General features: G+C 31.1%; 1 protein-coding gene across 2 annotated transcripts in view; it reads right to left on the bottom strand.

Annotated features, from left to right (window-relative positions):
* The window catches only part of LOC128995955 (neuropilin and tolloid-like protein 2), a 106,865-nt gene that overhangs the window by 54,604 nt on the left and 25,587 nt on the right, over positions 1–26,674 (bottom strand). The window contains exon 1 of one of the 2 annotated variants that reach the window (XM_054421031.1): positions 5,289–5,323. The exons of the other annotated variant lie outside the window; for it this stretch is intronic. The gene's annotated coding sequence lies outside the window, so the exon portion shown is untranslated. Of the gene's footprint in view, positions 1–5,288; positions 5,324–26,674 lie in introns of those variants that run through there. 2 annotated transcript variants of the gene reach the window in all.

The raw sequence follows: 26,674 nt of genomic DNA, 5'->3' as shown, positions 1-26,674 counted from the left end.
GGTATTAAAGCAGTAATTTTTGCACACGTAAGAAAAACCAAAGGTACCACATCCTGTTTTTATGTATAAAATTATGTTTTTGTTTATAGGAATCCTACTGTCAGTATTATTTCTTAGATGAAGCTAATAATACAAAAGAAAAAGTTACAATTATTTGTTGGAATTCAAGTTTTCATGATGGAGGGGTTATATTATCTAATAATCATAGTAAACGCATTTTTGTTATATAAAATATCCGCAATAATCGATTAGATGAGTAATGATTATTTTTTCAGTAAATGATCAATTTAAATATCAATAGAAAAGAAAAAATATGAAATAAAAGTGTTACGATTTATAGTTTATACAATATCTGGTCAGTATGAATAGTAAAATTGATTTTATTTTCAAACAAACCTTTCTTGCAATTCAAACAAAAACTGAGCAGCATTATAGATTTTCAATGATGTTTGTACGTAAGGTAAAGGTCGATGCTTTTGTTAGAAATTTTATCTCTTACTTTAAAAACTGAACGCCTATAATCATCAATCAATACTTTTAAAACGTTAGCTAGTAATTTAGAAAAAGGAAAATGTATCTTCGAAAAACTTTACCACAGCTAAATAACTTAATACTGAACTATTATCCTGATGGAAAATGTGTTGTTAGATGTAGCAAGCAGTGTGTGCTTAGTTTTTATTGTAAGTAGGAGGAGGAAAATAAAATTAATGTGGGAATAATTGTTAATTGTGAATACAAAAAATAATCGTTCACAGCACAAAACATTTATAAATCAAAACGCAGTTAACGAATACACAAATCAACAAACATATAAGTGATTGATATATAAAAAATATAACTATTGATCATATTTATATTGCATTTTCCAACTGAATCCCTATTCCATTAGTGAGGAAAGATCCTTAAGGCTTAAAAGGGAAAGATCTTTCCAATAATTCTAGGGATTACATGATTACAGAAACCTTTGAAATCAGATTACACGCCCATATGAGCGGATCACTCCATACACGTGTAAAACCTTCCTTTTTACGATGTATTTGTGAATGTTTATTTATTTTCCCGTGTTAAATATTGTTTTATAAATTCCTTAAACGAATCCATACCAGAGGATTACATAATTTTAGTCCAGTTTGGAAACAACTACTAGTTTATGCCAGATCATTATCTAGAACAGTGATCATGACTATCCTGAAATATTTTATCACTTTTAGTTAGATTTTATTAATTACACCCAAATTGGTTAAGGTTGTATAATTATTTGTTTGGTTTACTTATTGTTTTCTAATATCGCAGCCTTTTTAGGTCTTAAGAAATTTAATATTTAATTCGTCTTTGAATATTAATTATACTTATTAATCACAAATCTGGTTTGATTCCTAAAATGGTTACTGATCCAGACACCAATAGTCACTGAGCTACAAATCAGATGCTTAAAAAATGTATTAAAATAATAAAAAAATGTTGATTTTAGATGGCAAAGAGATCAGGGTTTACACAAGAATTTTGTGCTCTCACACAAGAACGTAGAGAATTTCAATAGTGTAAATAAATACATGGATAAAATCTGTACTACTTCTTGCAATGAATTCTTTGCAACACAATTCCTCGTTTAAATGGTGGACTTAGAATAATTTTAAATCACGACGTTATATACGAGTACCTTTCAGCGATTTGATGTTTTCACAAATTGGCATTTATAATAAATATATCGCTTATTCTGCATTGGAAAATGTAATACAATAGAGCCAGACAGTGTTACAGTTCTAAGAACTACTTGCAATTTAACTTTGTTCATATTTATACTATAATTTTTTTTATCTCCGCCAATGTCATTATTCAACGTTTTGAAAGGGAATGGCTCAAATCCTAGTCTTGTTACTATCTAAAGTGGACCTTTTTGTTAGATAGCATCATTAATTCACAGCTCAAAGACATAATGGCATCTAGGTTTAGAAACGATCCCTTTGAATCGAACCAGCGACCTTCAGATTTGAAGAAAAGCACTAACCCCTTGGCTACGCAGACAATGAAAGCAGGATGCTTTTTTCAATTTAGCAGAACCTTTTTTTACAAATTAGATTAAGCCTTCAAAATATTATTTAAAATACTTTTACAATTTCTTAACTTTTATAGACTAACAAACAGCACAGTTCACCGGTGATAAGTACTGCAGCATGTTAAATGGAAATAATTAACTAATCCTTAACCATTCATCATGAATGAACAAATTAGGCTCTCTGTGAATTCTTACATTTTATATTATAGTTAATATAATGGTTAAACGAATTTTGATTTGATTTAAGTTAACTTCTATTTGATTTAAACTTAAACATAGCAATAATATTACTCTTGAGCTCTAAATAGCTAGTTATTTTTTAGAGAGAGTCCACATTTAATAAAGAGCAATACAGTAGTTCCACGAGTTCTTCTTCAAGCGTTCAATTAATGATCCTCGCTAACGAACCAGCTGGTCTCAGTAACACATTTACAAAAACAAGCTTCCAATTTACAACCAATTTACAGCCGACTCATATTTGTGTCGGATACGCAGTAGATGCGATTTCATTATACGTGTAATATAGTGCCACATCTTTCGTCGTCTCTATTTAATTAATAATTTAACTAGTTCAGAAATCACGTTTGTTATTTACGTTACTTCATATTTAGGAACTCATTCGTGTTTTTATACTGCATATTTTAACAACATGCTATTATGAAAGAATCCAAATACTGTAGATATGATGTTATTCTTTAAAATTTTTAATTTAAACATTGGCCATACTCAAAAGTGGGCCGGTTTTGCCTCCAGGTGCTCAAACGAGTGCTTTTTCCAAAAGAGTAGGTAAATAAATTTAAGTTTCCTTTTTGAACACTAGAATATGTTTCAAAATTTATATTAAGCGTCTGGGTTAACGGATGATCCTTTACCTTTTTACTTCCAATTTTAAAGTTTTACCATAAATTGAGTCTTAACTTAATCATATGCGAGTGATACACATACTCCCACTGGGATGTCGTGAATCATATATTGTAACAATGCAAATATTGTATGTTTTTAAGTTACATTATATAGACAAAACCATTAATCATAAGCATTGAAATAATTTGCTATCTAAGCTATATAAATGCTAATAAATAATAAAGACTGAAGTTTCAGTGCGGAACACCAAAGTTATATTGCTTTCGAGCGATCTGTCGAATGGGGACGAGTTGGGAAGTTAAATGAAATTCACAAGCTCATACTTCGCCTATTGAAAAGTTTGTAGTGATAAACAAAACGTGACAAAACAGCCGGATTCTCTTTCAATGATGTTACTGGGGTTAACAGAAAACACAACTTTTCTGCTATAAATAATATTATCAATCCATTTTATTGTTGTATGTATCGATTTTTTGCATACATTTAATATTGTTGTATCAATTATGTAAAATAATATCAAATGCAATTTTAGTTTCTTGTAATTTTTTGGCATACCTCTTTCTTTATGGAAATGAAAAATCATTATACTATTAACACAAGCGCAGAGGATACGCGTCCGGTAACCGGACGTGGATTAGGCGTCCGGCAGTTACTGTCATAACCTAACCTAACCAACCAAACTTGCTGATAATTAAAAAATCAAATGAAGGTTCAATTCTCTTCATAACATAAAATTATAAATGCCAAAAATTCTAACAAAAGATGTACAGTTAAGAAGAATTACATTCAAAGCAAAATCTGTGACAAAAAGTTAAAGAAACCGATGGGTTTCGACCCAGGGACCTCTGGGATATCAGCCGAGCACTCTATCCACTACACCACGAACAACGCTGACCGAACATCGTATCGTTGTGGTAATGGCGTTCCGGGACCCCACAACCCGGTGACGTCACTGCCGGACGCCTAATCCACGTCTGGTTACCGGACGCGTATCCTCTGTGTAACACAAGACTGTATTAGGCAATGAGAAGGCATACAACAAAACAAAAATATGCAAGCTTAATAAAGGGGTTTTTTAATTCCACAAAATATTGAACCAAAGTAATATTTGAAATATGATTTTAGGCTACTACATACATATACAAAGGGGTTACCAATTATCGTAATTTATCTTATTTTTTTATATAATGATTGTGTAAAAATAGTATAATTTTTAGATGTCATTATTATAGGATATTACAAGGATAAGAGTTAAAACGTATAGCAAGATATATTTATATGCACACACCTCTAATGTGTGATATTAAGCCAATATTCAAGGTAGATTTTGTTCAGAATTTCAATTCTAACAAAAGTAAAGTAAGCAATATAAAATAGGTTACGTACCTTACGTCGTCAATCCTAGGATAGTTTTTTTCAAGCGACTAGTTCCGAAACTGACGTTTCATTTTCAAGCCTTGTCTAACAAAAAAATATTTGAACCGCGCGTCTTTCTGTTACTTAATGTATTTTTGCGTGTTAAATGTTATATTTTTGTATTTTAACGACGAAATTATGTTCGAATAGTTTTATGTTGTCTTAAATCATTCCTGGAGGCAATACTGAATAAAGCAAACAGAATGAAATTACTTGCATTAACAAAATATGTAAACATGCAAGGAAGTTAATTTAATTTAATTTCAACCCATAACAAACTTTTTAAATTGTATAATGCTTGTGCATACGCATGATTGTCTATCTGTGGTTAAGAAACCCATTTATGAATCGATTTAATCGACCACGAATCATTAAACACTACGTGCAACGTTTTATTCATAAGCCAATGTTAAATTAACCAAGTAATTAAAGTTGGTTCAACAAGTAGACTTTGGCTGTCATCTTGGTCTTGTTCTTATTAATATGTCAAACACTAATTAATAAGCTCGAACAGACTAACAACAGTTAATATTACCTTTCGAAATTTCAAGAAGCTGCATTCTATAGGTTCATATGAAACTGTGTTATGGATTTATTTTGGTTTGTTTAACCCCAGACAGTAGGTTACTCATACACAGTATTGCCTGTGATTTTACACTGGAAGTGTTTTTTAAGAAAGGGGACCGTCTGTATCCTGGTCATTGTATGCTTTTAAATTAACTATTAAATGCTCAACATTAATTTTTATTTCGTTCATAATTTTACAGTAGTCCATGCGTGAATAAATTTATATGCTATCCAACCCTTATGAACAGAGCTATCCAACAGAATACACCAACAGAAAAATTATTAATTACTCATTTATGATAAGGATTTAAACAATACAACCAAATAAAATTTCATATACTGATTACAATATCAATAACCTTAATATTTTAAGCTGCATATTTACCTTATATTTTCCAGTTACGTAGGGCTCATCTCAATTGGATCATTGACAGCGTGCTATGGATATAATTTTACTGTGGCAACTTTATTAAAATTTGACTTGTTGAGTTTGTTTAATACATTAAATGTATTAAATTAATATATTTTATTATCTAGTGTAAATTGTAACTAGATTTTGAGAATTATTATTCATCCCCAAATTAGCAAACATCATATATATATATACGTATATATAAGCAAACATGTATATATACGTAAGCGTATCTCTGCATCACAATTAGTTAGCAACGACAGGTAACATTTCGTGGTTGAGATCGTACTGATTAAATCAAAACTCTCTGCGAGTTTTGATTAGTTCTTCATATCAATTTATCAGACGAAACTATGTTAAATACTATAAGGTTACGTTTTCAAATTATTTTAAAGGTTCGTACAACGCAAAAATTTCAAAAAATATTTTTTTTATATGCTAATATAATTCAAATAGATGATTAAGTTATTGTAACGCCTTAATTGTTCTTTATAAACCTTTATATTTATAAAATAAGAAACCTAATAACAACCAACCCATATTAATTATGGTGTTTATAAGATAAAACTATTAAAGTAGACATTGCATTAGAATATATTTTAATTATTAATAATATATATACATTTACAGGCCTACATATTAAAATATAAGGTGGTAAAAAAAAACAAATAAAACATGTGTTGGAGAAAGAACAATATCCAAATTGAGATATCAAATCGGCAGGTATATTGTTTTATTCTGTTATTCCACAATTTGTATCCATAAAACCAGTGAAGCTTTAACTGAATATACACTAGGACATAGCCATAAATGTGTAATATGTAGCCAAAACACGGTTACTGGGTTGTTGATTTACATATATTCTTTTAATGTTTCCACCTTTCTTCATTCGTTTGTGCGTTCTTTCACCTACTATGAATTCAAAACGACAACGCCCTTAAAATTGTAACATAATGTTTCCCAAATTATTAATCTTCTGGCATCGCTACAAAATCTTAATCTTCTGGTAGTTGGTTCAGTCAGTAAAAAAATCATGTTTACACTTCAATTGTATTAACACCACCGATTAACTGCTTACAAAGTTACGAGAAACATATGTGATAATAAATATACAAATATTTACATCTTAACGCAAAGTTAAAGTTAGTTGCGTTTAAGAATCAGTAGGAAAAGTTTCGAATTCCCTTTTCAACACTACACACTGACAAGTTTAGAACTTTTGCCCAAGTCTAAAAGTTGAGTCTCATGTGGCAATGTGCCTTTACTGAAGTATACAACCACCAAAAAGTCAGCTGGTTTTAGCTTCCTTTGTACTTTATGTAAAAAGTTGGCGTTTTAAACAACACCCATAACCCAAGATATACATAATTTTTATACGTAAAACGTCAAAGGCCAATAAACTAAAAACCAAGTATGACTGTTATAAAATATTTGTTTACTAATCATACAGACTATTTTGAGTTTTAACCACATCTTATGAGAAATGCAAAATTTACAATTTTTTTGGTAATTGTTTTTAAGCATCATAAAACAATCGGTACACATTTTGAATCCAATAAAAACTTTTACTTTTTTGTAAGGCAAAACTAATACACCAGTGTATTATATAAAACGAGGGGTCCGTGCAAAAAACGTGCATTTTTATAGGATCCAAAACTCGAGAAGTGAGTGAATGAGTGAAGAACGGAGTGAAATACGTTCAATATATCTGTGATGGACTTAAATTAATATATACTAGTGTCCCTGATGCTCGAAATCGAGCAATTGCTGAGTATTACAGGCGTTATTTTAAAACGAATTTCAACCAAGTCAGCAAGTTTGCAGCAAACTGTTAAATTAGCAAAATTATTGACTGTTTACAATTAACATATGCTCTTCTTCTCACTTTTGATTTCTTACAACAGCTGGAGTTTCATAACAATTTTTGTATCCAATGTTAATCTTATGGAGAAATACGAAACTTTAAAGGGCTCCATGGCCTCACTCTCTCATTATTTCCCTAAACAGAAAGTTTCCTGCACAACTTCACGTTACGCTCTTTCCAATGACACCAAAAACATGACAATCGGTTCAGTAGTTTCGGAGGAGTAATTGTCACAAAAAATCTGCTTGCGTATTAAATAAGTATAGATTATTTTCATCATTCCAATGACGAAGGAAAAACAAGTTCATTTTTGATCCACAAAAATACTTTTACTAACTATCACTACCCACTGCAATGACACCGATGACCTTCTGAAATATATTCAGTAGTATCATGATATTAAGACAACAAGAGAAGATGCACAAAATTAACTAATATTTTTTTTTTAACTAGATGATCAATCATTACACTTTTATGACTTTAATTAAATAACTTCTTGATCAGACTACCATGACTTCAATTGTCGTATGGTGAATATAGTAAACTGTAAAAACGTTTAGTAACTTTTTAATAAAGAATACAGTTTAAGACATGATAACACTGAATCATTAATTGTGCGAATCATAAAAACTGCCAAACAGTCCTGTATAAACTTAAACAAAATACAAAAGCTTTACTTTGCTTAAGCTGAGGAGAACTTGCATTAATACAAATGGGCCTATTGTATAAAACATGGAGATTACTTGGCAACAAGTACGACATTTAGGGACATAATTGCCCTAGAGGGGTGCAAACTAATTAGCCCCTGGGCCGATTCTGTAGTTTATTGCCTGTAAACGTGCTGCAAGAGGTGTTGTGTAGTGACACTTAATTGTATATTTATTCCCGTTTTAAATAACATTGGATTTAATTATTACCTTCATTTGCTGCTAAGGAGAAGATAAAGATTCTTATTAATATTTTATATTTTTTTTTATATTATATATTTATATTTTGAGTGAAACTGTTATATGACTACCACCATAGAAGACGGACTTTTTTCCCTTATTGTCTTTATTTATATATATTGTAATACTCTTATTAAAGTTCTTTTACATGAATAATACTACAGAGTAATTGGCATGTGCTGTTTTGTAGCATTGGAAAATAAAATAAATTAGTTAATAGAAAGTGTTTTTGACCAAAAACTTATAGTATAGGATGAATACAAATTTGGCAAATTTGGTCAACATATATCCAGAAAAAGGTTAAAAACAGTTGCCTTATCAGAATAACATGGGAAATAACAGTTATTACAGAGAATTACAGTTTTTTTTTGTTAACTCAGTTACCTGTATTTAATTTGTACAACAATGCTTTAATATAAAAAATTATTTGTTTTTTAAGCTCTATGTGATGCATGTAATTACAATTGAGCATATAAATGTTTTCAGAGGAAATATTTGTAGCAACCCAACTTATCAAACTTATAAACCCCCATAATACTCCGTTGATGGTTTGCGAACTTATTGAAGGGTACACCTTCTAACCAAATTTAAAGTCGGTTCAAAACTACTCAAGTTATCGACAAGGGTAAACCAGATGACTTAATTATTGGATAAATGCACTGCTCAAAAATAATTTCAATGAAGAATATTAAATAGTTACAAATCGAGATAAATAACCATAAATTATGTTAAGGTTCTACGTGAATTACAAACACAATGATTTTAGTTTTGGCATAGTACTTCCAAGCCAATATATTAATAGATAAAATAATAGTCATTAGTAAACAGTGCATCTCTCATTTGAGGTATTTTCTCTACACGTTGTTTTAAAAGAAGGTATAACAAGTACTTAAAGAAAGGGTAAAAATATACCTTGCAGCGTACTTATAACGAAGAACAGATATTGCCCTAAACTAGCAAGTCCTTAACAATCTTAAATTACATGGTTGCATATTTGAATGTGATTTGCAGGGACATCAACTAGTAACTAGATTGGTATTGCAATGATGTTGTTGGAAGCAATAATTTGCTGTGGTAATGAAAACCAATTGGGCCATTAACCACGTTTGTAATTGGCTTTAGGTAATCCAAAACGTCAATCAACAAAAAACAATAAGAAATATTAAATATAGTGGATTAATAAAAGTCATTACTATGATTGTGCAATGTGCATGGGCTTACGAAGTGTAGAATGTCTTATTAAAACGTCAACTAACTTCGTAATAATTATTGTACAAAAAAAGTAAGTACGAATTTAAATAAAACGCAGTTACTATAGGTATATGAAACATTCTAATGACTCCTGTCCAGTGATTTTAAAAAGGAGTTAGCTCAAGTAAATGAACAAAAATACCACTAAAACATCAATTCCAAACTGAACCTTCAATTGAAATTGTATACTAAACATTTATCTGTACGAAACATTTATATCAAATCATCTTTTTAATGCAGTAAAACAAAATGGTAAAGCTGTTCGGATTGTATTTTTTTGTTTATTTCAAACTTAACACATTCAACTAAGTTTTAAACACGTTCAAACAAGTTATAGCATAGCTAAGCATATTGAATGGGTTTTCCTATTGATAATTGTTAATTTATTATCCTTAAACACATACCTTACATATGACAAGGTAATATAGCACCAAGAGACAATCTGCAAATGAATATGCATTCCTATGATTGAACCAAAGTGATTCCAATTCCCGGTAGCGTGGTAGAATTAACCGAGAACAAAACTTAGGATATATAATTATTGCATAAGATAATTACAACTACTCAGTGTTGCTTAAGTAAAATCCAACATCTGATGTTAATGCTAATAAAATATAATAAGTCGATGTACTATTTTACAATAAATATGTATAAGTGGGTGGATAAAAGCTATCTTATCTTTTTGAATAGAGTATTTAAGTGCAACAAACAAAGTGATATTTAACTACAATAGGGTTCTATAGGATTTAATTGAAACATATTACACTACTAATGTTATAGTTTCATAAACATTAGATTTATGTAATTAGATTATATCTATTTTTTGGGTTATTTAAAGTTAAAGTTTTAAAGCTAATTACGTTATTATTATCTATAAGTGTTCTATAAGTATCTATAAGCATACCCCTATGCTTTAAATAGTTACAAGAAGTGGACAATCTTGTAACTGGTATAAGGCCCAACTGAACTTAATAGATTTTTTGAAGTTACGAATTCTTGTCATATATTACCTAATTTGCCCTATTTTGCCCATGACAAATAGATAAAGATATTTCTTATTATGTTTGATATTGCTATGAAGCAAATATTCTTTTGTTTGGTCTAATGTAATAAAATACTTATTTTACATATAATACAGGATTAAAAAAGTCCCCTGCCTTGTAGCTCCAGGTAAGATATAAGACGACGATAATTATATTACTAATTTTATTTTTATTTTCAGGAAAACTAAGCAACTGTGATAAATTAATTGTTCAACTAAACAACTAACAGCTGATAATTTAAGTTAGGTAAATTACAGACATAGTTTAAGGCCTGATTGGTTTTCATCACCGTGGCAATTTCATCCGACGCTCGCATGGCACTAGCAGTTAACCTTGTAATGATAGTTAAAACTGTTACCGGGTTACATTCAATTATTTAACTACATTTTAGTTTAATCTACTGACAAATTGGAAGGTTTGATTTATGGTTTGTAAAATGTGACGATATTTAATAGAAAAATTTTTACTCTTGTACTTATCCATTCTTATAGTTATCTAAATATATGAAAGGCTAAGCCCTCGCTGACACACTCACTCACTCATCACTAATTCTCCATTTCCCATTTACCTAGGAGGCTGAAATTTGGTACACCGATTCTTTAGGCATTAAATAGGAGAACTAAGTTGTTTTTATTCTGATCGGACTCCCGGGCTCCGCCCCAGTGGCTCTGGAGTTTCCCATGTTAACCTTATGATTTTTCATATTTTAAAGGAATTAACGAATCTTATCAGCTGTTTCAATTAAACAAGTTGGTTCTGTTCTATGATGTTCAATAGCTTTAAAGTTACAAGGATTGCCAACAGGGTGCAGCACTATTATTATTTTTTTAAATTTATGACAACAGCTAATTAACAACCAAAAGGTGAGTGAGCGTAGCGAACGAACTTCAACCTGGAGGCGAGTTAGCGTAGCGAACGAGCTAACCTAAAGGCAAGTGAGCGCAGCGAACGAGCTCCAACCTAAAGGTGAGTGAGCGTAGCGAACGCACTTCAACCAGGACGTAATTGAGCCATGCGAACGAGATCATCTTGAAAATTAAGAAGTTAAACGGGGCAAAGCCCGCGGGTACAGTTAGTCTATTTATATAGTTGTAGTCTTAGTTTGATATATTGAGAGATTGACTATGTCCTCGGCTTCGACCTGCATTTGTTATAAGTGTAAAGATTACAATGATCACTTATGTACATATTCATTAGGTTTTGACGTATTTTGTATGCTTTAAGGTACATATACTTGTAACATCTATTGTATCACATTTTAACACTATGATTTTAATTGAAATATAAAAAACCGTTTGCTATATGTTTCCAATGATTTTTATAATTTTCATTAAGTGTTATTAATTGGTAAATAGATAATTTGGTCCATTTTCAAGGTCGTAGCAATGATATTGTGTCAAATTAAATAGTTAATTGCATTTTATAACGGAAGTTTTTCTTGTGAAAAGGAATATAATGTTACCATTTAACTAGTTTTCAAAATATACCTACATTTCTTTCATAGAAAAAATATAAACCTGATTGAAGTTTACATCTCAATGACCTAATGGTGTTTACGTCAATTAAAATAGAATTATGTACGAAAAGTTAATATAACAATAAAGTTAAGTTAAATTTATATTACCACCGTGATAGAATGAATTAATCAGTAACATGCATGGAAATATTACGCTTCGGTAACACTATCCTAAGGCTAGATATCACGTTAAACGTTGATTTAATTACATTAATTACATTTTGTTGATTTAATTTGATAAATACAACACAATAAACTGCCTGGTATTTTGTTTCCATAATTTCATTTTGTTTTTGTTATGATTGGTTATATTTTTAACTAATAAATTATATAAACACCTTTTTTCTAACAAACAAATTACAGTGTTCAAACAGTCGTTCCCATTTCCTAAACATGTCATAAACAATATAAATGATTCATTATTTTTTCAGAGATTATTACAAACACCTCTAACCTCTGGTTGAATAATATTGCCTTTCCCGGCCAAATAGTCCACATAGCCATTATCTTGTCTAATCTGAGCGAGGAATTAGCCGTATGAAGATAAGGTACATGTATGGACTGTAATGATAAATTTTAGCAATGGCACCCACGGCATCACTGTCATGGTTCATCGAACTACCAACAAAGGCACAAGTGTATAAATCAAATCCATATATATCCGAATAAAGGCCTAAAGCACGAGAATCGATTAAAGATTTTATTTCATAGTTATTATCATTGCCATAACATTTCTAAAATTATTTGATTCATGTTTACTGACTTGTGACTCCTTTAGAACGTCGGTCTAAACCTACATTGTGTCATGAAGGACATGTGTTGATAACTTGTCGAAACAGTCGTGTTTATTTATTCGCTAGTTTGATTGTTTACGATTGAACTGTCTTGTAAACACCGTTGATGGTGTTTGTCTGTTGATTCAGTCCCAGCTGTAGATGGTCTACAATGCCAGGAATGATTAAACGTTTCTTGAAATTGTAGTTAATTATGTAATTTTTGTCACGTTAAAGTTTGTAACATACGTCATACTGTAGATACATCTAACGCTTAACAGTCTTTCAGTAGCGCAATAATAAGTTACATTTTTACCAAAGTAACTATAGTATACACTCCACAAACATCTAAAAACCTGTAAAACATAAAAGACTGTATCATTTGAGTGTTCAATGTCTTATATGTATGATTTTATATGTAGGCTATTAAACTTCTTTCTATCATAAGTAGAATAGGTTGTAGATTTTGCTCCCAAACACTATGTATTAGATACCTATCAATATTTTCCCAAATTTCAACTGAACCTTAACAACCAGTTTTCATCTGTAATAGACAATGCTATATTGTTGTTGTAGTGCGAATAAATTAATTTAAATTCAAATTGGCAAATAATCCACATTTTTACCATAGGAGATATCTAAAAAACTAACAAGAAGTTATATAATATAAACCAGTTTACTGTACACAACCATAATAATTAATGTTTACTTTAATTAAGATAAATCAAGCAATTTCGAAATCTGTAACGTTGAACACTTTAGAACATGATATGCAATCAAGACAGATTCCTATGCAGAAAGCGGAGCGAGAGCTAAGCAGTATAAACATTACACGTAAAATGGCTGCCAAGCAAATGCTACTACGTCGTATATAGACAGACGATTCAACGTTGTTTTATCCTATGTTATTACAAGTTTTTTGCTTTATATGTTTTGTTATATGCAAAACATACGTCATACTGTAGATACATCTAACGCTTAACAGTCTTTCAGTTGCGCAATAATAAGTTACATTTTTACCAAAGTAACTATAGTATACACTCCACAAACATCTACAAACTTGTAAAACATAAAAGACTGTATCATTTGAGTGTTCAATGTCTTACATGTATGATTTTATATGTAGGCTATTAAACTTCTTTCTATCATAAGTAGAATAGGTTGTAGATTTTGCTCCCAAACACTATGTATTAGATACCTATTAATATTTTCCCAAATTTCAACTGAACCTTAACAACCAGTTTTCATCTGTAATAGACAATGCTATATTGTTGTTGTAGTGCGAATAAATTAATTTAAATTCAAATTGGCAAATAATCCACATTTTTACCATAGGAGATATCTAAAAAACGAACAAGAAGTTATATAATATAAACCAGTTTACTGTACACAACCATAATAATTAATGTTTACTTTAATTAAGATAAATCAAGCAATTTCGAAATCTGTAACGTTGAACACTTTAGAACATGATATGCAATCAAGACAGATTCCTATGCAGAAAGCGGAGCGAGAGCTAAGCAGTATAAACATTACACGTAAAATGGCTGCCAAGCAAATGCTACTACGTCGTATATAGACAGACGTTTCAACGTTGTTTTATCCTATGTTATTACAAGTTTTTTGCTTTATATGTTTTGTTATATGCAAAGAAGGTAAATTTACATATTGCCAACTAAAAAAAAAAATACTTATATACAGTGTGTCACAAAAATCTAGAAATGGCTATACATAACCATATTATATATACAAAAATAAATCGAAAATGTTCAGTAAAACCTTTCCGATTTCAACTTTGTTTAGCAGGTATCCACCATTTTGAATTTTTTCACTTAAACATTTATATTTTCCGTAATTAATTGATAAATGTATCAAATTAAAATTTGGTATGGAGCTGTAGAGGAAAAATGCCTTCCACAAAAAATATTTTTTCCTGACGTTTATTTTCAAAATGGCGGCCACTTTAAACTTGTAAACTTAAATTACTATCGAATGGCTGAGTTTATGAAAAAATGTCAAGCACACGTTTATTTAGCAACTTTAATTCCCCATCCAACGATTCCAAGTTCATAAAGATCGAATAAGAAATAGTTGAAATACAATTTGTTTGATGTAAAATGGGGCAAACCTGATTAGCTTAACCTAATTCTACCCCATTTTACAACTAAAAATCGCAATATTTTAGCTTTGTGATGTTAGTAACAAAACTGTTTTTATAGATCTTTTCGTTATCGATAATGAGTTGGTGTAGGGATAGTTCAGTGTAAAATTATGTGATATTTTTAAGGTGATTGAATAAAACGAAAAGTTGAAGTCCACAGGATCAATCAAATTATGACACATGAATTCCCCCTGACAATATTGATTCTATTTCGTGCGGCAATTATTTACCATTATAGTAATTCAGGTAACCCCAAAAATTAACCAACATACCTGTACTTAATTAGATCAGTTTTAAGAACTAACCTTCAGAACTGATGAAACCTTGTAATAATCGATTATCATCTCAAAATATGATCAGTTTAAGTAATAATTTCCAGAAGAAAAGGAAGTTCTTAGTATGTTTAGCTCAGGGAAAGACAGGAAAAATGTGTGATTCTTAAAAGTTAAACTTTGGTTCTTATAATTGTTTAACATGTTATTACACTAGTGAGATGGCAGGAAGTTAAACGGTTTTAAAGATTTAAAGTTTAAATTTTGTTAAATAAATAATTTGTATTGATATTTTTTTCCGAAATACTCAAACTAAAAAAATTAAAATTAATTACAATATATAATTCCTTTGAAACACATTTTTCATCAGTAAAATAAATTGTTTCAGTGTTAAAAGCTGAGAGCAAATATTTTACATTAGTTTTCCCCAAGAGCGCAAGAATCGCATGAAAAAGTATCCGTCAACGATGTAGACAGAAACGTGTTCCTGAATATAAACATTGCTCTTTCGGCGTTGTGTCACCACTTGTGTCATCGGACTGAAATAAAATGAGCAACAAACTAGGCTACTGTAGATAAATAGCTAAATACGTTTTAAAATTTTAATTTTCCTTATGATTATGAAACATAATTTTTTTTCTTCTACTTACAACGGTGAGAGGGAAATAATAAATTGTTTGTGTGTTTTAAGTACTTTAAAAATCATTTACATGGTTGATAAGAGTGTAAAAAGTCAATCGTAATGCTTATTTTAATGAATATCTATTTCGTTTATGCTTTTGTATCTATCTAGCGGATTAAAACCGGACAACTTTATCAAAACTGTGGACGTGTAAAGTATATTAATAATACCAAAAGTTTTAATGTGAAAAAGATACACAATACATAGCAAATAAAAAGTAATGTAAAAGCTGACGTACATGTAATTTTTTTAAATCGGTTAGTAAAGTCATTTGAAATATACTTGACTGGAGGAAAGAAAAATAATTGCACTTTTAGTTTACTTATTCGATTCAAATTGGCATATTATTTGCTTACAATGCACGCTAGTTATTCATATAGCTGTGTTTTTAATAATAATGTTTTCTGTATGGATGTAAACAGAAATATACATTAGCTTTATTTGCATTGTAATGAAAAGTATCGTTCTTATTGTGTTTCCCAGAACTACATTTAAAACAAGTGGAATGGATATATATTAATTGTTGGGTAACATTTCAATATACTTCCCACATTTTACATATAACTGAAGCAAAAGCTATAAATTGCTAGGAAATTGATGTAAGGGTCTGTATAAATAAAATAGTAAATGGTATATAACAATGGTACAATGGCATTGTTTACTTGAAATTTTTGAAACCAACTGCAAGCTTACCAAAATTACCAAAATTAAGACATATTGTTGTAGTAAAGCCCACAGGTGCGTGCACCTACAAGTAGTTGAGAAAGCTGTTAAGTGTTGAGCCATCTGGCTCGGATAGTTTATTTGTTGTTTATGTGAACACGTTGGATAAGCTTACTTGATAAGCAAACTCGCTTTTATACAGCTCTTTGACTCTCCCTAGAACATTGAATTAGGCAAAACACATAAAAATATAATTTTACAAAAACTTTCTTATTAAAAGTAAGTACTTTCGCTGGGTTTCCGTTAAAATAAAATGAATTAGACAGGGCCAATTGACTAATTTAGCCTTTGGGGGAAGTAAATCATTGGGTTCTCTATTACCAGAGAAGTATTTCTCCTGATAGCGTGTTGTCATCATGTTTGGTGTGTGCGTTTTTGCTCATAATAATTATTGTTTGTTCTTGTTGTAGGATTACGTAATTCCAGTGGTAAAGTCGAGTATCAAAAATATAGTTGATAGTAGAGGAGAAAAGTACTCAACAGCAAAGAAGACATAAGAGGGATCAAGATGTATAGTTTACGAGTTTTACGTTGTGCTATTATAATCCGATCCCAAGTCGCAGAGAGAAGTGGCGTTAAGTGTGGGTTAAGTGTATGAAGTGCTTTAAGCCATTCTACTCTGTAACCATTTACATTACCAAGTCCTCACTCGTAGCACATTCAGAGCTAACGAGTTCGTTTAGCAACGTGATTATCTCCATTTATAAATTCTTGTATGGACCTATTACTTATTTAACCGCAAATTAAGGCCCTTAGATTATTCGAGGTTCCAGGCCCGGACTGGCTAGGTCCGCAGGTCCGCGATCACGGAGGGCCCCCGGCTCAAGGGGGCCCCGAATAGGCCCCTTCTCGCCTCAAAACTACAAAAACATTTTGTTACTTGTTAGAAGTTATCAAATGTTCCTAGCAACGTTTTATTTACATTTTCCAAACTAGAGAACTGGGAACTGTGTTTAACAACTGTTTGTATCTTGCCGTTTATATAAAGACATACAACATACTGTAGCCTATTGTAAGTTGAGTTACGTTGTTGTATACATCGTCTGCGCGTTTGTGTTGTGGTTAGCAGACGACGGCAAAGTGATGCTCTTTCATATCAGCTGATTACTCAGCATAAAGACAGCGCAAAAAGACAGGAAAAGAAGAAGAAGATACTGGAGTCTTTCCGGTAGGGATGTGCCGATTCTCGATGCTACCGATTTTGGAACATTGGTAAGTGTATCGAGAATAATTGATCGTCAAGAGTCAATGCCACTACCGATAACTAAAAGTGGATAGGAATAATTCAAATTCGAAAATCACATGACGAAATTCGACCATAGAATTCGATTTTTTTACACTGCCGCATCCAAAAAGCAGTAGAGGTAAGCTACGTATATGCCTGCGTTAACGCACGAAACACGGCTAGCACATAAATCCAACAGTAAAAATGTCAAACACAAAAAAATTCAGAGATAATGATGAATAATACATGAATAAATAACCATTCTATACAGAGTGTCCCACGTAAGGTGTCTCGAATTTATTACGGAAAAACTGCTTAACATACAAGGATGAAATGAAACTATACAAGGATGAAATAAAATTATACAAGGATGAAATACAATGATTTCCCGCTAATCAACCCCGAGAATTAGTGTAAAATATTTTTAACCTTTTTTCCGATACAGAGTGTGCCAAAACCTTAGGGTCACTAGTTCAAATCTTGAAATTTTTAAGATTTCAAGACGTAAACATATGTCATGTCATACATAATTTTAAAGTTATTTAATAAACAATCATTTTGGCGAAAACAGAAATTAATTATATTTTCCGTTTCTAAATGCCGGCTGTTTATTTTTTATTTTTTTATCAATATGTTTTTAATACACTGTGTTTCCTATACCAATGCACTAAGCCCTTCTTTGTGCACAATTAGCTGTTCTAGCTGCGCTGTAATCCCATGGTTACTTGAAGACTGGCCCGCTATAAAAAAGCCCTTCTCCGGTTGAATTTTTTTACTATATATGAAATTTGCTTTACCGTCACGGGTTTTTAAAATAATAAAAATTAAAAATAAATTATTTTTGTAATATTTGCAAATGTTTATTGTTAATTTTTTTTTATAGCATCATAGGTCAAGTGGCAAATCATTTTATAGGGTTTTTAATTCGTAACATACTTCGTAACTCTTTTAGTTTTTGTGTAAAAAACAAAGAAAACCCGAACATTCCTATATCAAATGCATGTTATTTGGTTTTAACACTAAATGAACTGGTGCTATTAGTGTTAAATCCCCAAAAAACATGCATTTGATATAGAAATATTAACAACAACCTTTTGAAATAGGTTCAGTGTGCTTAGAATACTACGAGGATGAGGCAGTATATACAGAATAAGTTATTGCTTTTTAAAAGCATCAAAACAAAAAGATTTTGACATCAATTAACTAAACTAAAGTGTGTATAATTCAAACCGCCTTAAAAGTCTAATACAACCTTAGATGTAACACAAAAGTTTAATTTTTTAGCTTAGAATAGCCTACGTTAATACAAATGGGCCTATTGTGCAAAACATAGAGATTACTTGGCAACAAGTACGACATTTAGGGACATAATTGCCCTAGAGGGGTGCAAACTAATTAGCCCCTGGGCCTAGTCTGTAATCTACTGCCCGTAAACGTGCTTCGAGAGGTGTTGTGTAGTGACACTTCATAAAAGGACGACATGGTGATTTTCAAATAGAAAAGATAATTAATTCCTCTTAAATAAATGCACCATTTTTCTTAATCTTTGTTATATCTATCAATGCTTTGGGCTTTTGAAGAGTATATTAAGATTTTTACACTTCCTTAAGAACAAAGTCATCTACGTCACGTTTGAAAAAAAAGAGTCACTTTTAATCGTTGAACGTTTTTATTATTGCATAAAATGTGGCAGAAGATAAATTTTAGTTAACGAACTATTTTGACGGGTTAAAACCCTATTCTAGCCATTTTTTACAATGGAATATTTTAATTAGTTATTCATTTTAACCTTTAATATTGCGTAACCTAGCACTGCAGGAAAACTACGTTTATTACTGGTACGGTAATCTTTGAAATTGTAATCAATTAACATTTCTACAGTAAACCACAAATAATTATTTTAGAAAAACTTAATCTTTCATCTAGATAGTATATCTTTCTTAAAGTGATTAAAAGGAATGTTCTGTAAGTATTAAAAGAAAGAGAAAAAACTATACTTTTTCAAGTATGATTCTTAAGGCAGTCATGTTTTCGTGCCCTTAAGTAGGCAATGTTACCAACCTTTACATCCTAAACTGATATGTTGTTAAATAGTTAGATGTTATTGGCCACGGTTTCAACACCAACTAGTTTGCTAGTGCAATGATTGTGCTGGAAGCAATAATTTGCTGCGGTGATGAAAACCAATCGAGCGAAGTCACGTTTGTAATTGACTTTACCTAAATCATCAGCCACAGGTGATTGTTATAACTTCAATCAAAACTGTGTTGAAATTAAGAGAAATATATAAAAATCATTGGATAATAATTTGTAAAAACTTGGAACCAATAACACTCATATTTTAACTCTATCCAAACTACCTAAAAACAGCAATTTGTAAAAATAATTAATTAACTTCGTAGGCCTAATGATAATTGCACATATGTATTTAACAAGCAATTTAATGAAAAAAGTAACAACTTACGTCACACAATCTAAACAGTATTTATTTCATTTAACAGAATAGTTATGAAACACCTTCAAATACTCCATTCAAAATCTTTGCACAAACCCCAGTTCACGTTTTAATATAAGAAGATTAAGCTACTCATAGTAATTAGTTGTTTGAAATATGTTCGAACACGTTTTTGGATGGTTAAAATACAATACCATATACAATACAATATAAAATAGTTTTTCTTATGATGATTGTAAATTGATAATGCCACATCACATTCCTTTCATATGACATGGTAATATAGCACAAAGAGGCAATTTGCAAATGAATATGCATCCCTATGATCAAACCAAAGTGATTCCAATTCCCCGTAGTGGGATTGTATTCATTAAGAACAAAACTTTGGAAGAATAATGATTCTGCAAGATAATTAAACTTCTGAGTATAACGCAAAGAAAATACCCCCGCAGCAGCAAACCTGCCGACTAAGCGAATTTCCATTCGTCTGAATAGATTTTCAATTAAATCTATTTAAATAGTAACATTAGGTTTAATGAGTACCTAGGTTTGCTGCTACAAGGAAACTAATAAAGTGTATTTTTTTGTAAAAGATTAATAGCTTAGTATAAAATAAATAACTTTGCCAACTTTGATCAAAATATATCCATAAAAAAGCAAACTACAACATTTTACAATATTCTCCATAAGAATAACATTGGAATTTTAAATTTACAATTTTTTGAATTTTGTCCATGACCAATAACCGTACAAAAACACTTTGATATACTAAATTATTTGTTTTTTTAATCTCTTTAAAAAGGTCTAGAGAGAAATTGGGACATTTTGTGTTTTGAGGGTCAAAAATTAGAAAACCCATTTTTTACCCCATAAAAGCCCCCGTAAAACCCCGTTCCCATGGTCCGATCATGCCACTCACTGAATCGAGGTTTGCGAACTCATTCAAGTTTATCTCGCCTTACACCTTTAAACCAAATTTCATCAAAATCGGACAAAAATTACTCAAGTTATCGCGTTCACGGACGGTCCCGGTCCCGGGCCTAGATCTTACCGTGCCACCTATGGTAATAGCTACTTTCCTATAGGGAAATTCGCTAAAAACAATGTAACTTGATGTCAACGTTAATGACTTGCCATAAGTTAAAAGAGGGTAAATTTATGCTACCATATCTTTGTATGTAAAACTGTTATTATTTAACTGTCACAAACAGATTTATATTTGATATCGTACTGAAACAGTTAGTTAGTTGTATTAGAATATTGTGTGGAATAATTGTTTTAAAAGATGTTTTAAAACATGTAACAAAACAAGTTGAGTAATTAAAGGTAAAATGCAACTAGGCCTATATTCTGGAAATAAAACGTTACTAAAATACTCAGAAGAGGTAGGCCTACAAGTGATTCTGCATATTCGGTCTTTCAATAATGTACTACCGTAATTTAAACTTAGAAAATGTTATTTTTACAAAGACAATCTTCCAGAAAGTAGACTCAATTGGTTGTTTTTAAATATGTGTGGTTAAATACTTTTTATAATCTGAATTTTTACTTATAAACTTAAATTTGCAAATGAACATAAATAACATTAAAAGTGAGTAAGCTTGTCCCAGGGATAAATGTTTGGTAATTAGATTACTTGTTTACAGGGTGTGATACAGGTTGTTCTTAAATCCCGGGTCGGCCGGGTCGGTTAAATAGTTTTACAAATATTTAAAATAGAGCTACAAAACCTTATACAAATTTAATGAGAGATAAAGATTTATTTTATAACATATACACTGATTCGTTACTTCCTCATGGGGACGCCCGCTAGGAGTCAGAAGAGAATCTTAAATGTAAGCATGGTTTGATAAGCATATTAAATTTAAGGTCTTCGTTAGTAAAATACTATGCTATAAACCTAAACTCAAACAGAAATTCGAGTCCAAGATGACAGTTATTCAAAGATGCATTGAATTTGCAATGTTATTTACGCCTATTATACGCTACCCTCCTCATGGGGGGGGGGGGGCACCCGCTAGAAGCCTAAAGAAAATCGTAAACGTATGCATAGGTTGATATGGACATCAAATTAAAGGGCTTTATTAGTAGACTTCAATGCTGCAAATATGAGCTAAAAAAAATTAGTAAAAAATGGCACTCGTTTAAAGTTTTTTAATTGCGGATTCAAGAAATTGCATCACCTTATTAAAACATTTCATTTTGGTTACCCATAAAAAAACTATCGTGGAAACTGATTTTTTATTCTCAAATAATGATAAGTTTAAGTAATGTCTGTCGTATACAAAATTATTAAGTCACTTAGCCAAAATTTAACTTTAAATCGGAGTACAGTATTTCCTTTGCATAAAACTAAATAACAACTTTGAGCCAGAAGAAAGCGAGGAATGATCAAAACGGATGATTGTAAAAAGATTTACAATGTTTTTAGTATATTAACATTATTGGAAACTGTATTTGTACCCAGGCAAAGCCAGGTTTTCTGTGAATATAAATAATATCCCCTGCAAGCCTGTAGACTCAGTGAATTTCCATCTACCTGGCTAGAATTTCAATAAATTATTCCTTTAAAATTGTCACAATTATTTCCTGTTTAAATATCATTAATGTTCATGGGTACTTAGGTTTACTGCTACAGGGAAGAAAATAGGGGGTTTTCATTGAAATGTTGATAGCTTAGTATGAAGTAAACAAAACTTCAAAAAGCTACAACCGTTTATTTATTCTCCATAAGAATAACATGATAATTTTAAATTTACACTTTTTGGGGATTTTTTAAATACAACAATGCTTCAATATACTAAATTATTTTTCTTTTGAGTTCTACAAAATGGTTTGGAAAGAACTTGTAAAATGTTATGTTAACTGGGTGAAAGATGGGAAAACCCCATATTTACCCTATGAAAACCCCCATAAACCCCTGTTCCCATAGTCCGATCATGCTGGTTCGCAACCTAGTTCGAATAAATATAGGTTTACACGTTTATACCAAATTTTATCAAAATCGGATAATTTTTGCTCAAGTTATCGTGCTAACGGGCACACATATATATACTGTATGTGAATTTGAACGGATGGTGTTTTTGGCCTCTGGGAACCTCAAAACGAAAAAGTAATTCGGTTCGTTGTCCAGGTCTTACCATGAGTACTACGGTAATAGCTTAATCTTTATATGGGAAATTCGCTAAAAACCAGGGCCGTAATATCAAAACGATACAAAAATACTATAAATAATTAAGGAATAGAAAAGAGTTACAAAGCATACGTTTTAGCTTTGTTGAACTGACATAGTTGTTCTTGTTTTGATTTCCTCGACAATAGCCAGAGGATATTGGTTGTTTTTGTTTGTATAGGTATTGGTACAAGAAGTAATAATCTCTACAAATCTGTGTACCTTGATGTTCTCCCGTCTTTGATATCAATATCATGCCGTTATTGCAGGCCATTTCTAAGAAGTCTTTGTAACAACAGGAAGTTGGAGCTCAATATGGGTGAAGTAGATGTCCCTTGATTATTTGTGATTTTTAATCAAACTTTACAAGAGAGAAAATTTAGTTTTAATTGTTGTAAGTTACGTTAATAATGTAATCATTAACAAACTTGGGGAAGGAAATAATCAATCTACCCACACGATTTACAAGATGAAAATGTATAGTGTATTCAATTTCTTTACAATAAACGGAAAAAAAACTTGGGTTACTCGTCTTAAAAATCAAACATTTTTCATAAATTAAAATAATTGACATTGTTTTGATTGTTTAATGACTTTTAGGGGAGGAAATGCACTAAAAAGGGATTGTTCAACTATTATGATTGGCTTCATTTGTTTTTTAGATTGGTGGACCTAGCACACGGCAAACTCTAAACTACTAGTCTGGCATATTCGATATCTAAAAACAATTAATATGTGATAAAAGTGTGATGTTACCTTAAAAAGCTAGCTTAATACTATTTCAATATGTAAATAACTAATCACGTTGCTAAAGTGCTTGAAAAATAAAAAAACCGGCTCTCACCCGAAACAAAGACGAATTACGAGGAACCAAGATGAATAGTTTTACGACGTGCTATTTTAATCCGATCCCAAGTCACAGAGAGTAGCAGCGTTAATAGTAAGAAGTTGAGTTTATGAAGTGCTTTAAAGCCATTCTACTCTGCAACCCTTACATTACCTAGTCCTCACTCGTAGCACATTCAAAGCTAACGAGTTCGTTTAGCAACGCTTAACTGTAACGGTTCTTTTGTTAATTCATTTGTAGACCATGTTTTATATCTAAGTCAGAAGCACTTTTTTAATGAGTTTGGCCGGTTCAGTATATGAATATTATGTACATATAAAGTTAGGTGGCGCACTGGAACACGAACCCTCGACAACGCTGCAATGGTCCACAGTATGTTGCGCTACCCACCGTGCCACTTCCTACAATAAACACGGATCTTTTTATGTACATGCTTAGTGTGAATATCTTTCACAGCAGACCGTTAAGTATAACGCGTCCATTAGCTTCTCTATTGTGTTTTGCACTACTTAGTTAATTAATCAATAATTTGAAGTCTGTGTTGTGCCTGTATTGTGTGTTAGTTAGTAGTTTGGAGTTTGAAGTTGAGTGTGTTTGGTGGACATTGTGTCACATGATGTTCAAAAATAACATCGGTTTTATAGAGGGGAGATAAGTTTTTAGTTGATAACTAGAAAACTAAAATAAAACCAGGCAATGTAAAGTAGTAAACATTGCTTGCAATTGTTATGCCTTCAAAATTATATGTAACTGATGCTTAATTATTTAAAATGTTTGATTTAAAGGCTGTTTTCAAGTCCGTGTTTTTAGATTTTTTTTTGTGATAATGTTATGATGTTACATTGCAAAATAAATCTTTTCTCATAAGGGATGTGAAATTTAAATTGGAATAGAGATATCTGTATATTTAAGAACAAATACTGGGTAGGCACGAGATATTCTACAATAGGATCCACCATTTTAAATTAATATATATTGTTAAATTATGAGTACCGGTACACCAAAATTTATGAATTGAAAGAGCTTTAAAATCTTATAAATGCCATAAAATATGTTTTTATTTTACAATTTTAAGACTTGAACTAGCGAACCTCTAATCTTATAACACCCTATATTACAAAACAATTATAATATTTTTATTTTATTCCTTGACGTTTGTTTACTGGGGAAAACACTCATTTTATCATTGAGGATCAAGGCAGGAGATATCAACAGTTTGTCTGGAATCAATGTTAGAAACTTGCGGGATTTACTCTGTATATATTGAGCGTCTTTATATTATTTATTCCTTTCTATGCATCCACGATAACCATCTCACCAGCTTTTCTCAAAAGCCAAGAAGGAATTCTAGACGCTGAATAGCTTTAGATATGTTGTTTTCATGTTTCAAACAGTTCATAAAAGGGGCTAACAGGCATAATCAAAGCGTGATGTGCAAACATAGTAGACTTTAGAGTTATTAGAGGCGTAATTATTTAACAAACTTTAGAATTAAGCTTTTTACGTGTTCGTGTTGTTATACGATTATAATGAAATATGCCTTTCAACGTGACTGTTTATATTACACCCATACACTTTTATATAATTGCGATTTTACAAAATGGTAAGGATATAGATAAAAAAATTATTATTGATTTTGGTCAGTCACGTTGGTCATCATCAGGCTTTATTGGAAAATGAGGGAATCAAAATGAATTACTTGCTTGAACAACATTTGCCACAAGAAGATACAACATAAAAATCTGACAAGGGAAAAATGTAATGGATTTTGAACATTTCAAAAGGTTGAATGATGACGTTGAATGTACCGGAATGAGATTTTTTACGTTACCTTTCTTATTTGTTTATTTATTACTTTAATCCATCGTTTGTCATATTTTTAACAAGCATTAAATCAATCGGTACAACCCTTATTAATCTAAGAATGAACAACGAATCTTAAAACAAAAAGAATATGACGTCGGAAGAGGTTAGTCGATTGAGGTCAGCGCAAGACTGATGTCTCAATTTGGACTTCTGATAGTTTCATTTCGGAGACTAGAGACAAATACATCAATTTCCTGGGGGAGATCGTAGCAAGGAGTTTGGTTTCTGGTTGCAGTGTCTTTGACAGGGATTAGTTACGTTTTCTATCTTAATCAAATACAAATTAGGCCAGTTTATTTTTCCTTATTCTAATACAAACGATTTTTTTTATTCGTTTTATAAAAAGAAAACCATTTTTACAAGTTTCTTAAAAATTGTTTGATAAAAATCATAAATTGTTATGAAGAATTGTTCAAAAACCAACAAATAAGAAAATATTATTAAATTAAACCTGAACATTACGTAGTACCATAAAGAGTAAAAAAAAAACAGTTAGTCCGTATGACTTGCGGACACAACTAGCCGAGTGAAATATCATGTCAAAAGACAAGTTCTTAGACAA

The sequence above is a fragment of the Macrosteles quadrilineatus genome, unplaced genomic scaffold (genome assembly GCF_028750875.1).
Source record: "Macrosteles quadrilineatus isolate MER2022 unplaced genomic scaffold, UCM_ALF_1.0 Scaffold_5__1_contigs__length_97177068, whole genome shotgun sequence".
Taxonomy (NCBI): domain Eukaryota; kingdom Metazoa; phylum Arthropoda; class Insecta; order Hemiptera; family Cicadellidae; genus Macrosteles; species Macrosteles quadrilineatus.
Note: the sequence above shows the minus strand (reverse complement) of the source record. Positions and strands in the feature narration are given on the sequence as shown.